This window comes from Lathyrus oleraceus, chromosome 1, assembly GCF_024323335.1.
Source record: "Lathyrus oleraceus cultivar Zhongwan6 chromosome 1, CAAS_Psat_ZW6_1.0, whole genome shotgun sequence".
NCBI classification, from domain to species: Eukaryota; Viridiplantae; Streptophyta; class Magnoliopsida; order Fabales; family Fabaceae; genus Lathyrus; species Lathyrus oleraceus.
This window is the reverse complement of record NC_066579.1, coordinates 359,859,732-359,878,263: the sequence shown is the minus strand read 5'-3', so window position 1 is coordinate 359,878,263 and position 18,532 is coordinate 359,859,732.

Sequence of the window (18,532 nt, the reverse complement as noted above, 5' to 3'; positions counted from 1 at the left end):
TAATCATTTGTAAAGATAATAAAAACATCATTTGTTTCATTAGACCAACCCAGTTGATAGTTGTGCAAAGCCATAAGACTACAAGGACACATATTTAAACTCGCGATAAAATAATAAGTATTGCTATCACTATTAACATTGAACCAACTTCGTTCAAACAACCTATAGAACACCAACATCGGATCAATCATATGCTATATATTATAGTTATATTATGAATATATGAGTATGATAAGTTTGTTAGGTTAGTGGTAGTTAAAGTGGGAAAGTAAGTTAGAAAATCTAACTAACTTCATCTCTAAGTAACAAATCATAGAAGGCTTGCATGGTGTATATATAGCAACCTTCATGCATTGTAAAAAACTAATGAATACAATCAATACACAAGGAGACCTTATGATCTCTCTCTCTCTCTCTCTCTCACACACACACACACACATAAATGATTCATTCATTCATCTTTAACATGGTATCAATCACCATAGTAGGAACCTTATTCCGCTAGTAAACATAGTATCCCCTAAGAATCCTCCTTTGATTCGAGCTACTGAGCACTACATAGTGCATTTTTTTACAAATTTTTTTCTCGAGAAAGTTCCAAAGATGCTTCAATGGAGGATCAAGGAAGTGTGCGAGAAGATTACCAAGATGTGCTAAAATATTTGCAACCAATGACATCTACTATGATGCATTCACACTCAGTTAATACATTTGCTCCGAGGCTTTCTATCAAATTACAAGAAATCAACTTCCTTTTATGAAATCAACAACTAAAGAGTGTGATTTTGTGACAAAAACTTCACAAGATTGTTGTGAATCCAAAGATTCCACCATGTACAAAACAAATAATGAGAGACTTCTAAACATAGTCTCGGAAGAGTATGAATCTTGGATTGTTCAAGATCAAGCTCTTTTCACATGGTTACTCTCAACCATTTTTGAATAGGTTCTACCAAGAGTAATCTATTGCAAGAATGCTTATGAAGTGTGGGACAAAGTGAACAAGCATTTTCTTTCACAAATGAAAGCAAGAGTTCCTCAAATGAGATGTGAATTGAAAACCATCAAGAAAGGTAAAGGTAAATCTCAAAATATGTGCTTTGTATTAGAGTTATTATTGATTAGGTTGATGTTATTCTTTAGGGTCTACCTGAAGAATATAATTCATTTATCATAATGATTTATGGAAAACGAACCTGCAGACATCTATGAGGTATAAGCTCCACTCTATGTGCAAGAAGCTCAAATGGAAAAGTAAAAACAAGAGTTGTCCACACCAAATGCAATTGCTAACATTGCATAAGCTAGTTTTCTCAATTACTATGGAAGGAATTCAAGTGGATTCCAACACTATAGAGGTGGAACTCTTGGATTCAATAATTTCAGAGGTACGAGTCGTGGTAGAGTGAGTAGCACCACTAGTAATAGGCTTACCTATGAGCTCTGCAACAAATATGGACATAGTGTCATGGAATACTGACACATGTTTGATGGAAAATTTGTACCTGCTCCAAACAAGAATCAACCACAAGCACCTACTTCAACTGAAAATAGGCAAGCTAATATGCAACAACATGGTCAAGGAACTAATGCATGTCAAGCAACTGCACTTTTATCTCACCAAGATTCCCTCCAAATCCCACAAGATCTGGAAGCTCAAGCATGTTTTGCAGACTCAGGTACATCACATCATATAACTCTTTGTCTTTCAAATCTTCAAAAGATTCATACATGTGCATATCCTAGAGGTGGTTACTCTTATTATGTTTCCTTTATTGATGCTCATATAAGGTAGACCGGGATCTATATGCTAAAGCAAAAAAGTGATGCACTCCATGCCTTTAAGATTTTTAAAAGTTATGGCACAACACAATTTAATGCTCAAATAAAGGTCATCCAGTCATATTTTGGAGATGAATTCAGACCACTCACATAGCTACTAAATGAATTAGGCATAAAGCATTGACTTACAAGCCCTCATACCTCTCATCATAATGGGACAGTTGAAAGGAAGCATAAAGAGATTTTAGAAATGGAGTTGACTTTACTGGCATGTGCATCTCTACCACTTGACTTATGGGAACACATTTTCACAACTGTTGTGTGTCTTATCAACATACTAACAATTTCTGCATTAGCAAATTATGTCTCGCCTTTCTATGCCTTACATCAAAAGCAACCTGAATACAAGACACTCAAAGTGTTTGGATGATCATGATAATCTCATTTGAGACCTTACAATCAACACAAGCTTGATTTTAGAAGCACACAATGTGTGTATCTTGGTGTTTCTCCAACACATAAGGGTCATAAGTGCATGGATACAAATGATAGGATTTATGTCTCAAAGGATGTGGTATTTAATGAAGCAGAACTCCTTATTCTTTATCAGACCATAAGATCACCTACCAACAATCATCCTATGTTGTCAAAATCCAAAATCGGCCACTCTAAACCAAAAGTATATCTTGTACACTCGGAACCAACCACGGCTAAGCAAGCCTTAGCACACCCTGAGTGGTTCAATGCCATGAAGTCATAATATAATTCACTCTTGATGAATAGGACTTGGACATTAACTGAACTCCTATCTCATAGGAAAGATATTGGATGTAAGTGGGTTTTTAAGGTCAAAGAGAATCCAGATGGTACGATTAACAAGTACAAATCTATACTGATTGGAAAAGGGTTTCATCAACAAGAAGGGTTTGATTTTCATGATACTTTTCCCAGTAGTCAAACCAACCACAATCAGAATCATCTTATCATTGGCACCTGTAGCCTGAAACCTCTATCGTGCATTATCCCACCAGTACTCTGCTTCCTCAGTTAACATATGATTCCATAAAGAAAATGTTGAGCGTCAGTACAAGCCATAAACCTGAATATCTTTTCAATTTCCTGCAACCAAGTCTGTGCACCTTTCGAATTATACCTCCCTTTAAAGGTCGAAGGATTATTCCTCTAGAATCTGCTCAGCCCACGACCCTCACCACCTTCAGCCTAATTGTTCTGTTGAGCCTGCAAAGCCTGTTGTGTCTGCCCCATCACTTGAGTCATAGCTTGTAGAGCTTCGACAATAGCATATTCGTTTCTGTAACGCCCCAAACTACTTTCAGGATTACCGACTGACCCTACAAACCAATGCAAGTCTTTTCAACATGATTTGTCCTCACTCACACGCTTTCCGAGAAACTTCCCAGAAGGTCACCCATCCAAATACTACCCCATATCCATCACGCTTAGCTATGGAGTTCTTATTTGTTAGGCTACCGAAAACAAGATGCATCTTCTTTTCGGTAGCCTAACAAATAAGAACTCCATAGTTAAGCGTGTTTGATTTGGAGTAGTATTTGGATTGGTGACCTTCTGGGAAGTTTCTTGGAAAATGTGTGAGTGAGGATAAAACATGCTAAAAAAACTCGTGTTAGTTTGTGGGGTCAGTCGATAGTCCTGAAAGAAGTCTGGGGTGTTACAAATGGTATTAGATTCAGACCTCTCCCAATACGATGAGGTTCGGGACAAACCAAGCGAAGGCTGGTGGGCATGTAACACCCAAGGCCGAATATGGAGAAGAATGGATATAACACTTGAGGCCAAAGAGGGTGGAGAGTGGTCTCCAAATTCACATCGGAATGAGAGGGATCCTGAGGTTGTGCAGGGATGGGACTGCATGATTGAAAGAAGGCTTATACGGATTCATTGGTACTACCTATACCAACAAGATGCATCTTCTTTTCAGTAGCCTAACAAATAAGAACTTCATAATTAAGCGTGCTTGACTTGAAGTATTATTTAGATGGGTGACCATATGAGAAGTTTCCCAAAAAGCATGTGAGTGAGGATAAAACATGCTGAAATGACTCTTGTTGGTTTGTGAGATCAGTCGATAATCCTGAAAGTAGTCGGTGGCGTTACAGTTTCTCCCATACATTCCTCTGTATATCAAAAAACAAATGTTAGAAGAAACATTGTATCTACAATGTTCAAACACTCGTTGCACACTAGGAAATAACATAATCAACAAAACCTGGCCGGATGGACCGACCTGTTCTGATACCATTATGTAACACCCTAAATCCCATACTTTATTTTTAATAAAAAATTCATGCATAAGATGTTACTTCATCAAAAATCTCATACATAAACATGCAAATAAATAATTCACAGCGGAAGATAAAAGAAAACATATCATAAGTCTGAATAAATCATCTCTAAAAACTCCATAAAAGAAAGTTACAACTCAATACATGAAGATACAAGTGCCCAAATCCCCGATGTTACAGATTAGAGTATGTATTCGACTAAATGAAAAAAAAAATAGTAAATGCTAAGAGGCGTCAAAGCCATCTCACAATCATCACAATCTATCACTCATGTTAATTACATGTACAACATTGCACAAAGTCAATCCAACGAAATGAAGAAGGGGTGAGAATACACTTAAGAGTTATACACAATTAAGTTTAGCAACAGGATGATAAACGAATATAACAATAATACTAGTATACAAACATATATACATATATCATTCTCAACATTTTTTAATGCTATTATGCACCAAGTCTTTCACCTATATGCATGTGGTACCAAGTTTTTATGGATATCAAAGGCATGTTATTGATTTCTTCCACGGTCTTCGGTCCCTGACCTGATCCGAAGATCCCTACTAAATGGAACTGAGACCCGCCTCTGGTCTCTCAAGTAGACCAACGATCCCACCAAATGGATCTAAGGCCACCGAGTAGACCGAAGTCCCACCTAACTCCAATATGTATGCATGCATGAGAATTCTAGTAGTCAAACAATATAGTTCACCCAAACAAGTATAAATCTCGCCAAGTTATTTAAATAATTATTCTCCCAAAATAGATCCCGAGTGTGAACCATATATCGCCAATAAAGGCCTCGAAGAAAATCACCGCATCAATAATATTTCAATTCAAAATTATCTCAATTTTATTACTCCCAAAGTCATCCATTTTTCTCTTTCTATTACATTTTTCAAATGAACATTTTATTAACATATAAATATTTTATTTTATTAAAAAAAAAATTTAATCTGATAAAAAGGGTTGCAATCATCTTCAGTATTACACGAAATTCAAAGAAGAGGCTTCGAAACTCGAAAAATGCCAAAACCGATCGAAAATAACATAATTTTTTCCAGACTCGTCGGACCGTCGCCGCTGTTGTCGGCCTGATTTTTGTTTTCCCGACTTTTCCCATTTTTTATGAATTTCCGACTTTTCCCAATTTTTATGAATTTCCGAATTTCCCAATTTCTGATTGTTTTTGTACAACCATACGATTCAGTACATAAAATCGAGTGTTTTTTTTTACTAAAAATGCAGTTTTTTACTTTTTTCTTGAAAAAAATTACGCTTTCTGAGATTTTAATAAATTTTTTAATTTTACAACAATTTAACATAATTCAACAATTTTATGCAATTTCTAGAGTAACCAAGAGAGATTTTTTCAAATCCTATTTGGTTGCCCAAATTATATATTGATATACTTATCGATCAGCAAACAGTGACCAAATGAGACTTATCTCATTTGGTCATAGATCGTAATAACGATCTATGCCAAAAACAATCACAATCATATATATATATATATATATATATATATATATATATATATATATATATATATATATATATATATATATATATCACCAAATTTATAATTTACACTTATGAGATATTATCATACGATCCATGACCAAAGGTGTTAGACAAACCCCATTTGACCAAAATACAAACATATGGGAAAGATCAATACAAAATAGGGTTAACAAACAAAAACCCTTACCTAAAATCCACCTTATAGTAAGTAATTTTCCTTTTACCTTAATCAAAACTTTCACAAAAGTCTTGAAGTTCCGCCATCTCCCTTCCCAAAGCTCTCCTCTTCGTTTCTCAGATGCGCCGCTTCTCACAAATTTTGGGATTTTTGTCCTGACTTAGCTCTCACCGTCATTTTAATATGGGTTAAATATGTTTTTGGTCATTTTAAATATCTCATATTTAACTTTTAGTCCTTCCAAAAGTTTTCTTCAAAAAATGGTCCTTCTAAAATTTTAATTTTAACTTTTGATCCCTCTTGCAACTTAGCGACGATTTTTACAACTTAACGACAAAATTCATGACTCTTTTAGCGCCAATTTTTTAATTAGCGACGACTTTGGCAGGAGGGACTAAAAGTTAAAATTAAAATTTTTAGCAGGACCATACTTTGAAAGAAATTTTTGGAGACTAAAAATTAAATATGAGATATTTAGGAGGACCAAAAACATCTTAGCCCTTTTAATATTTATAATTCCATTTTAATATTTCACCCCTACTTACTCCCACACCCTCAAATGTTAACATTAAAATTTGTAACCATAATATACGTCCCTTTTTTATTATTAATAAAATAATCTCAATTAAATAAAATATTACCGTAAATGTTATTTTTAAATATTTTGATTAAATAAATATTTCTATTAAATAAATATTTAATTAAAATATTATAATTAATTCCTAAAATTCTAATTATTTCTATTATTATTAAATATCTTAAAATTAAATAATTATCACAAATAATTCAAATAATTCTAATTTTTAAACTCCACGCTATCAGCTCAACTATTTCAGTAATTATTAAATTACCAAAATATTCTTATAACAATCAAATCACCAAAAATAACACCATTAATCAAAATAAATCATACCACACGCAAAATCAAATATCTTAATATGTAATTAAGATATTAAAATAAATTAGGGATGTTACAACATTCACGTTCAAATGGGAAATACAACAGATAGACATCAACAATGCCTTCTTAAATGGAGAACTTCCATAGGAAATGTACATGCAACAATCTTCAAGGTTTGTTGACTGCAATGTCTCTCTTGTTTGCAAGCTAAAAAAGATAATCCATGGTTTCAAAGAAGCCCATAGGGCTTAGTATGAGAAGTTGCATTCGGCTCTTATTCATTTTGGCTTCATATCTAGCAAATGTGATCATTCTCTATTCACCTATCAACATTCCAATGCCACATTATATGCCATGGTGTATGTAGATGACATACTGATCACAATTACCTCATCCAAGCTTGTCCATGACTTTATCTCTAAGCTTCATAATAACTGGGAAAGCCAAAATACTTTATGGGAATTAAGGTACACGAGCAATAAAATGGTGTTATCATCCTAACTCAGGCCAAGTATATAAATGACTTGTTGGTTAAGGAAAACATGGAAGGTGCAAATGATGGCAACACACCAATGTTCAGCCACTGCAAGCTGAGTAAGCATCACACATATATCATACCTAATCCAACTCACTAAAGGTCAATTGTTGGATCACTTCAATATGTGACTTTAGCACGGCCAAACTTTGCATACATTGTTAATAAAGCCTTCCAGTTCATGTCTAAACCCCTTGAATCACACTGGAGTGTTGTCAAGGGGACACTTAGGTATCTTAGCGGAATTGCACATCATGGTTTAGTATTAAAGCCACCTGAACCTATGCAAAAGGTGTCAATTCGTGCCTATAGTGATTATGACTGGGCCAGTGACTCTGATCATAGGAGGTCCACATGTGGCTCATTTGTGTATTTTTTACCAAATCTCATATCATGTAGCTTGAAGAAATAATCATTGGTTGCAAGGTCTAGCACTGAGGCAAAATATCGTTCACTTACTCACACTACATATGAACTTTTGTGGATTAAATATCTGCTGACAGAGCTCCATGTGCAATATTAAGTTCCAACTTTGTTTTGTGATAACATTAGTGTTGTGATGGTGTCCTCTAACCCGATTATTCATGCAAGGACAAAACATACAGAGTTGGACATCCACTTCGTAAGAGAAGAGTAACAACTAACAAGTTTTTGATTCAACATATTCCTGGCACTACGCAGATGCACTAACAAAACCACTCTTTCATACTTCGTTTCAAGATTACAAAGACAAATTCAAAGTTGCACCCTCGTTACAACTATGATCTTGAGGGGGATATTAGAGTTATATTATGATTATATGAATATGAGAAGTTAGTTAGGTTAGTGATAGTTAAAGTGGAAAAGTTTTTTTTTTTTGACATAGTTAAGGTGAGAAAGTTAGTTAGAGAATTTAACTAAGTACATGTCTAAATAACCAATCATACAAGACTTGCATGATGTATATATAACAAGCGTTGATGCATTGTATTAAACTAATGAATCACAATCAATATTATAAGGAGACTTTGTGATATCTCTCTTTCTCTCATCAATGATTCATTCGTTCATCTTTCACGCTATAGAAAACCAATATCTGATCGATGCTATGCTATGAATTTTGAAATTGAAATATTAAATTAGAACAAAACATGGGACCTGGCTGTGCCCCTAAGTAAGAAACCCATGGATTGTATGTAGATCTTTAAAACCAACTGCAAACCATTTTTTTACACTTTTTCCCTGTTGTAAACCCCACACAACTCTAAGAATCATCTTTGCCTTAACTCACGAGTTCACGGTTATATTTGAAAATGTATTATCATTAATAAAAATTTAAATCAATTTTAATTAATTAATTAATTAAATATCTATTTGATTCTTAACTTAGAAAACAAACACCAATGAATATGCTGTGGGTTCAGACCTGCACAGCTTTTCCCCATAAAAGAACAAAAAAACATCAATAGTTAAATGAGATAACAAGAACAAATTAATATGAAACATTATGGCAACAAGGTGACAACAAAATATACTCTTCCTACTGCCACTTACTCGACATTTACAAAATAGACAACATGTGAATGCATCAATCAATTAAATGTGATACAAGAATAAAACATTGTGGTACATAGTGGAAAAATTATACTCATAATACTCTACAGAACTATTTGCATATTACACACCAACATATTTTTAAATATAAAACTAATTTATAATTAATAAAAAAAATTAATAGATTAAGTTTTTGTCGGAAGACAAAAGTTATAATCACCGTTAAAAATTTACGCACACAATTCTAAGGATTATAGTTCGAATCTTGGTAATATCGTCTAACTTAATATTTGATTCTCTCATTCTATTAGTTGAAATATTATTTGTAGACTATTATATTAAATTAAATTTGTTTGACATAATTAATTATTATATTTCTTTTGTATAACAGTCAGTAAATTTGTAAATTTGTTGATAAATATAAAATGGATAAATCATATTTTTAAATAATTTTTTAATTTTTAACTAACAATAAAAACTAAAATGAGAAAAAAAATGAGTTCATTACGATCTACAATTTCAAACATATTTTAACTAGAATCTTAAAAATATTATTCATTTTTTAAAATTCGATATTCGACCTTAATACCAACTAATTCAAAGAAATCGACCTTAATACCAACTAATTCAAAGAACTAATTCCACCACCATACATACACAGATGATACTCAATTCGATATTTTTTTGTAGTAGTCTTTCTCATTGTTGGGAGGATCGAAAGTGTAATCCGTCTCGAATTCTATCATATAAGTTCTTGTAGTTTTTTTTGCTTTTGAGACCATCAATCTTTATCTTTATCTTCTCTTTTCTTGTACTAAGGGTTGTGCACCCCTAGTACCTCTCATAATTCAAGTTGTTGCTTACTAAAAAAAATCTAACAAATAAAAGTGTTCCACTATTATTCTCCAGTGAAATTCATACCCACTATAGTGTGACAAGAATTGAATACTATTTGGTTTTAACCTAGTAACTAGCTATTTGCACCCCACTACAATAATACCATTTGTTATCACTTGAGGTAGGCCATTATTAGGTGTTACTTTTGTGTAATAGTGGGCTTTCTTGCTGTTTTAATTTAGACAAATTTGTTTATACCCCTATTTTCATTGGTTGTATTACTTTTCACCTTTGCTTCTAAAACATCACATATCTAAATTCATGTTGCATGAATACATACTTAATTTTTTCTTTAATGTTTATTTTTGTATAGTTAAACATTAACCAACATTTTATTTTTAAATATTTTGGACATTATGCATCTTGTTTGGAACCATAGGCTTTATGTTACTAATGATAGGTGATGAGACGTTTTGTTTGGTACATAGATCGTGAAAGATGTGGTCATTAGCCATTTCAATTCAACAATTAATGATATTGTTACTCCTTCATTTGACAAATCTTGAATGAAAGGTGCCAAATGTCTGGAGTATTTTTGTACAACAAGACTATAATTTATAGCCACCACAAAACTAATGATTTATTATTGAAAAACAAGAGAGAGAAAAAAGATTGCATCAGGAATAAAATTTTATTTATTTATTTTGGGAACCTCAAATTTAATAGAGAAAATACCTTAAACTATTTAGGAAAAGAAAAATAATTTACTATTTATAAGTTTTAAAATTATAGTTTAGTTAATTTAATTTTAAAAATGGATTAAAATATTGCTCTTAAGCATAATAATTTGGACGAATAACTTGACCAAGCAAAAACAAGGTTAAAGATATGTAGGAGTCTTACCTAAAGGAGACCTTAACCTCGAATCTTGACGATGTCAGGGTGAAATAGTTGACGCTGCTGAGAATGCATTTGAGAGGCGAGCTCGTCATGTTCAAGTCGTTAAGAATAGGAAGTTGGTGAGTTATGAAGGTAGGTCCAACAAACAAAGAGCTTCTCGAGATAAGTTGGTGAGTTATGAAGGTAGGTCCAACAAACAAAGAGCTTCTTCTTCCGAGATAAGGGAGGATAATGCTGCAACACTTGAAACCTCTCATGTTGTTAATAAAAGGGATGGATTTTTCATGAGACATAGGATTCACCATCATATAGCATCTAAATTTGTTTTAATTACTTTGTCAAGATTATTTTAATATCTCCTTTTAAAGACATTGTGTACTTTTTCCTTCTTTAGGGGCCTTTAAATGAAATATTTACGCCTTTGCCTTTAGAAATTTGTTTATTAACACATGTTTATCAAGCGCTTATGTTCAACCTTTCCATATTCAAATAATCGTTCTTTATTTTCTAATATGATACCCGTAGGGAATAAATTATAACCCTTAGGAATCAAGAAGTTTTGCCTCATAAGATAGAAATGATATCGCTAAGGGTTCAAGTAGAGTTTCCCTGGAGGGTGGCAATAATACCCCTTAGGGTTCAAGCTAAGTTGCTTCATATGACGATAATGATATTCCTAAGGGCTCAAGAATAATTTCCTTATATAGCAACAATGATATTTCTTTGAGTTCAAGCGAAGTTGTCTTATAGGGTGAAAATAATACCCATTAGGGCTAAAGCTAAGTTACCTGATAGGGAGGATATAACACCTCTTAGGGTTCAAGAAAATTTGTCTCATAGAGCATAAATGATACTCCTTACTTTCAAGAAAAGTTACCTTATAGGGGAAATAATACCTCATTGGGGATCAAGCAAGATTGCTCTGTAGAGCATCATATGCAAAGAAATTAGAAAATGATGAAGTTGAGGAAATATGACGCCTCATTATGAACCCCTTCCCTTGCAAGGGAAAAGATTGCCACCTTACTTTTATTTATAAATTAAAATATTTTTGAAACGCATACAATACTGAAATGGACTTCATCGCCTTATTTCATTGATAAAAAAACAAATTAACTATACTAGTACCTCAAATTTGCTGAGTTCCAGGATCTGGGAACAAGACTTCCATTCAGATCTTCCTGTTTGTACGTTCCATTTGATAGTCTTTCATTTAATATGTATGGATCTTACAATTAGGGAGTATCTTTCCAATTCGAGTAGGTTCTATCACCTTTCTGAGCACAAGGTCGCCCTCCTTCATGTCCCTTAGAACTAATCTGGAATTATACCTCCTAGGAAATCTCTGCTTGCTGCAAATTATTAGACGTGGGTGATCTCTCGAGCTTTGTCAGGTAGGTTGGACATTGATCTAAGTCCTGTTTCATTTTCTTTACATACATAAATCTAATTGGTTTCAAAGTGATGGTATTCATGTAGAATATGGTTAGAAACTTTGTTAGTACACAAATAAACAATAAAGCCATATGGTGTGTCATACCATCTTCATTGAAATGCTCACACCGCCATATGGTAATGTCAATATCAATAGGTAAAATGGCGTTAGTGTTATAAACAATTTTGAATGGCGTCTCCTTAATAGAAGATTTGGGTTTCATGTGATACGACCATAAAACATTATTGATAAGTGGTGTTTGTACCTCTTATTGTATGGTTTTTATTTGTGTTTTCCATTATGATTTCCTTGTTGTGTTTCCATTTTATGCACTTTTGGTGCTTTGTTTATGTTTTTAGGTTGTTAGGAATGTTTAGGATCAAATTGGAGGGAAAAGGATCAATAATCGCGTCAAAAAGAGGTCCTCTGGAACAAAATCCTGCAACCAACACGGTTGGGCCGTGTTAGCATAAAACAGTTCCCCCATACATTTGACCATAAATAAACACAATTGGGTAGTGTTGTCATACATGACCCTTGTTGTTCAGCTGGATCCCCCATGTTGAATAACACACCCGTGTTAGGCCCAATTCCAACTGTGAGATTTTGGCGTTTTGTAACAGTTTCTGATACTTGGTGATTCCCAATTGTTCCAAAATGATGCTTAATGGTCTTTAGTTTCCATTATACAAATTTAGTGCCTTGAATTATGATAATTTTCTATAAGTAGACATAGGATAATTGGAGAAACACCTCTTACCTCACTTTACATTATTCAGCTTTAGTTTATGCCCTAAGTTCTTGCTAAGTTTATTTTCCTGCAACTTTATTCAAGCATTGTGTACTTAAGTTTTCCTCTATTAATCAAAGTCTTCTTTGTTTTATTTAGGTTATATTTATTCCTTACTTATCGTTATCACTTTAATTTTATTTTCAATCATGAACGTTATTTATATGTACCCCTATTTTACCTTGTTTTTTTAATCATGTTTGAGTAGTCTATTAGGGAAGAGGGGTCATGAGACTTGTCTTATGATGCATACCCTATTGAATCATCCGTAAATCGACTATGAGAAATTATGGTTAAACATTATTTTAAAGTCCTAGGTCTTAAACTCTTTACATCATTTGCGAAAGCCGAGGCAATTCAGATACTGATCATATACTTAAAGGGAAGCATCAGTATCCGAGAGCGGATTTCTAAACAACCGAGTTTGAGGCGATACTGAAAGGATGTCTCAAATTCATTTTAAAACGTCTCATCTTTATAGTTGTGAAAAATAATTCTCTTAGGTGAATAGTTTGGGCTAGCGAAAGCAAATGAATTATTCACCTATGAGAGTACAACACACTGACGAATGTAGGTGTTGTACACTTTTGTCTATTTTCTATAACTCGATCTAATTTATCATGATTGAATCAGAGGGTCAATTGGGTATGTCGAGAAGTGGATTCATGTACCCTAAGTCTTGTTTATCATTATAAATTTGTATCTATTAATTTTATCTATCAAACTGAAAAACACTGAAATATTCGGTCGTTCTAGCTTTACACCGATAATATAGACATCAGTAATTGAACAATTGGTCTTTGAAGTTAGAAAACTTTTTACACTACTTCACACAGTTGTACACTTACGAAAGTGTTAAGTTTTTCTTTTTATTTATTTTGTTTTTTTTATTATAATTATCTCGCTACCATCATATGCAAAGAACCCATTTTGCTGGAAATTTAGTTGATCCTGTAAACGAGATCGATCATTTCTTACATGAGAGACATTGATCTTTAAGACAACAATTAATGGTTGAACCATGAGTAAATACCAATCTTCTCAAAGACTATGTAGATCCCACTAATGAGGAACCGCATTGTACTATCATTCATCCTCTCAATGCGAAAAATAATTTTGAGAGTAAGCAAACTCTAGTGGACATGGTTCTATAGAACCAATTCTCGGGATTGCCAATAGAAAATCCAAACCTTCATTTATCCATCTTTGTCGAATTCTATGGCATGTTAAAAGTTAACGGTGTTGACCAAAGTGTCATTCGACTTAGATTGTTTCCCTTCTCCTTGAGAGATAGATCCTAAGTGTGGCTCCAATCATTTCCCACTAACTCCATAACAACTTGGACTCAATTGAAAGTTGCATTCCTTATGCAGTATTTCTTCCAGAATAAAACAACTAAAGTGAGGAGTGAGATAAATAATTTTAGGTAAGATGATGGGAAATCTGTTGGTTCTGTGTGTTGGCAACAATTTTGGCAAAACCTAGAGTGTTCACAAGTTCTCACAAGTGTTGTCTTGACATAAGATAACATGTACCTGCAGGGTGTTTAAAATATGAATATGCATGATTTTATTGAGATGTCAGACCCGATGTCATGACATTTGTATACATAACATTCAGTCTGAATGTTATGTATTGTGTGACTGCGTTTTTTATGCTAATCTATGTGTCATTGATGTAATGATTGAACGCGCCCTCAATCAGTAATTACAACCAGATTGACTTATTTTCCAACGAGATATAATCAGCTGCCATGAGAAGATATGAATGGAAAATAGTTTTAGGGTTTTATGATGTCCAAGCCCAGCCAAACGATTCTATAAATAGGGCATGGAATATCTGGTTTCAACACACAAGAAATAACGAACGGAATATTGAGAGAGAATAAGGGTTTTAGTCTTGTATGGTCGTGTGTATTGTGAGCCATTCATTCATCCATAGATGATTGAATTAGACTGATTTTTGAGTTGTAATTTGTCCACTCTAAGCTTTGAAGCATGAGTGTGTGTTTACTTGATTGAAGCTTTTAAGCAAGATCAAGTATGTGTTCTTGAAGAGTGTCTTCTTTTCATTGTAATTCTTGTTTTATATCACTGCTGTGATTGAGGGGAAGTGAGTAGAATCTCATATCTAAGAGTTCTTAGGTAGAAGTCACACGGGTAGAGATTAGGTGAAAAGATTGTAACTTGAAGTTGTTTACTGAGAGTCTTTGAACTAATTCTGTTTAGTGGATTTCCTTCCTGGCTTGGTAGCCCCCAGACGTAGGTGAGTTTGCACCGAATTGGGTTAACAATTGCTTGTGTCACTTGCATTACTGTTCTTTATCTTTTATCTTGTTTATATTGTTCAGATATTATTGTCGTGACATTACCTTCGACATCTCATATCTGATACCAGAATTTCAATTGGTATCAGAGCAGGCATCCTGCTCTGGTTCTGGGTGAGATCTAGGGATGGTACTTTCTGGTACTATAGATAGAGACGGAGGATCTGTTCACAGACCACCTATTCTGGATGGATCCAACTATGACTACTGGAAACCTTGAATGGTAGCCTTCCTGAAATCTTTGGATAATAAGGCTTGGAAGGTTGTTTTAACAGGCTGGGAACATCGAGTTATTACTAAGGAAGGAGAAACTACAATTGAGAAGAAGGCTGAGGAACAATGGACCAAGAAGGAGGATGATCTAGCCCTTGGAAACTCTAAAGCATTGAATGATATATTCATTGGGGTTGACAAGAACATCTTCAGATTGGTGAACAATTGTGAGGTGGCTAAAGATGCTTGGAATATTCTCAAAACCACTCATGAAGGCACCTCTAGAGTGAAGATGTCTAGATTGCAGCTGCTCACTACCAAGTTTGAAAATTTAAGGATGAAAGAAGATGAAAACATTCATGACTTTCACATGAATATCCTTGAAATTGCTAATGCCTCAGGAGCCCTGGGTGAGAAGATGTCAGATGAAAAACTAGTGAGGAAAATACTCAGGTCACTTCCTAAGAGATTTGCCATGAAAGTGACAGCCATAGAAGAGTCTCAAGACATTTGCAATATGAGAGTGGATGAGCTAATTGGATCCCTCCAAACATTTGAGTTGAGAATGTGTGATGGATCTGAAAAGAAAGTCAAAAGCATAGCCTTCATATCAAACACTGAAGAGAAAGAGGAAGAAAGTGATCAAGATACTGATGAAGATCTGGCAAATGATGTAGCATTGCTGGGAAGACAGTTTAACAAACTTCTGAAAAAGATGGATGTAAGGTCTAAGTCTAATGTCAAAAACATCTCATTTGACATCAGTGGGTCCAATAATGCTGATAGATGAACAAGATCTGATGAAAAGTCCAAAGAAGGAAAAGGAGTTCAGTGCCATGAATGTGATGGGTATGGACACATTAGAGCTGAATGTAGGACCTACCTCAAGAAACAGAAGAAGAGTCTTGTTGCTACTTGGTCTGATGAAAGTGAAACAGAAGGAGAGTCTGCAAATCTTGTGACTGCCTTGACTGGAAGATGGGGTTCTGATGAAGACTCAAGTGATGATGAAGTAACCTTTGATGAGTTAGCCACTACCTACAGAAAGTTGTGTCACAGAAGTGAAGAAGTGTGTCAACAAGTGGAAAGTCAGAAGAAAGTGATAACACAACTGGAGAATGAGAAGGCAGAACACTTGGAAACCATCTCTAAGTTGAAGACTGAAGCAATGTTCTTGAACTCCAAACTGGATGAGATGACAAAGTATGTCAGAATGCTGAACAATGGATCTGACACCTTAGACAAAATTCTCCAGACTGGAAAAATGGCAGGAGACAAGTCTGGCCTTGGGTTCAATGAATCCAAACCTGAGTGTAGTCACACTGGTAGCAAACCAAAGATGTCACATCATGTGTCACAACATCATAAGGAAAGACAACATAAAGGAAAACACCAAAGATGGAGATGTCATTACTGTGGAAAATTTGGCCACATAAAACCATTCTTCTATAAGTTGTATGGCTATGCTAGTCCTTCTCATCATCAACCTAGACCCAAACATCACACCCTGTCAACAGAAAACAATGGGTTCCTAGGGCTGGTGTTACTAACTTGATAGCTCACACTTCTTTCAGAGTTTCAGCCAAAGAAGACTGGTATTTTGACAGTGGATGCTCCAGACACATGACTGGAAACAAAAACCTGCTAACTGACCTTCATCCTCATGCCACCAGCTATGTAACCTTTGGTGATGGAGCAAAGGGTGAAATCAAGGGGATTGGAAAGCTAAACTGCTTTGGAGTCCCTAACCTTGACAATGTCCTACTTGTTAAAGGATTGACTGCAAACCTAATAAGCATCAGTCAACTATGTGACAAAGGTCTAACTGTAAACTTCACAAAAACTGAATTTCTGATTACTAATAAAGAAAATGAAGTGATCATGAAAGGAGTCAGGTCTAAGGACAACTGCTATATGTGGAGTTCTCAAGAAACTGGTTATTCATCAATGTGTACTCTAGCCAAAGAAGAAGAAGTGAAGATATGGCATCAAAAATTGGGCCATCTGCATCTTAAAGGAATGAAGAGGATTATATCTGTTGAAGTTGCCAGAGGAATTCCAAACTTGAAGATTGATGAAGGAAGAGTTTGTGGGGAATGTCATATTGGAAAACAGACAAAGATGTCACATCAAAAGCTCAGACATTGTCGCAACCTGAAAAATGGAATGCGAAAAAAACAACCGGTGAAGAAAGACAGGAGAGTCGCCACCGTGCGTTATTTATCCCAAAGGAGGGAAAGGAAACGCTCGAAGTAAACCTGAAAAGAGGAAAGGAAAAGACAAGGACTCGCAACCAAATCTTGGGTTCGGGAGTCGGTTATGCGAAGGGAAGGTATTAGCATCCCTACGCATCCGTAGTACTCTACGGGATCCACTTTTGTAGTTCTTGTCTAAAGGGTGTGAGTTTATCTTGTGTTGTTTACTAAAAAAGGGGGTTAAATGAAAATGACTCGCGCGGATGTCGCATCCACTGCATACGTATCTCATCTGAATATGAGAATTAGAGTCTTCGTAGCTCGGCTGACCTATGGGTTTGGGGGATGTGTGCTCGCTAAGACATCGCGTCTTATGCCTACGTATCTCATCTGGAATGAGAATCAGAGCAAGCCGTAGTTCGGCTAACTACGGGGTTATGGATTGGGTTTTGGACGAACGACGTTACTACGCAATCTACCGGATGCTCGACCTTTGGAGACTTACTCACCTGTAGTAGAAGGAGTAAACGTGTGTTTAGGAGAAGAAAAATCAATGAAGGGTTAAGGTTTGGGATGCTCATGCAAAAAGGCAGTCCTTGACGAAGGAACCTGTAAAAAAAAATAAACACACAAAAACATTGCCTCCTATCGAGGTCTTCCAGCTAGGAAATCAGTAAAATGCGGGAAAAATGTAAAAGTACCATGCGGAAAAAGATCCGAAATAACAGCAATTAGAGGAATGGGAAACCCAAGGATCCTTCCAAGCTAAACACCATCAAAGAAAGTGAGTCAGTACAGGTAATCGGAATGAAACCTCCAAGCGGTATCCCACAAATAAAGTGGAACACCAGGCAAACCATCTTTGCAAGAGTCATATGAGCCCTCACAAAAACTCAACAAAAGGGTTAGTCAAACACGATAAGCATTTTTTTTCATGGATAATAGTATGGTTTCAGAAACCTCAAACCCTGTGACATACACTTCAGAAATTAAACGATTAAGCATTCAAGGCATAGGTTTCACCCATTCATGCATATGCGAAACCTAACGATATCCACA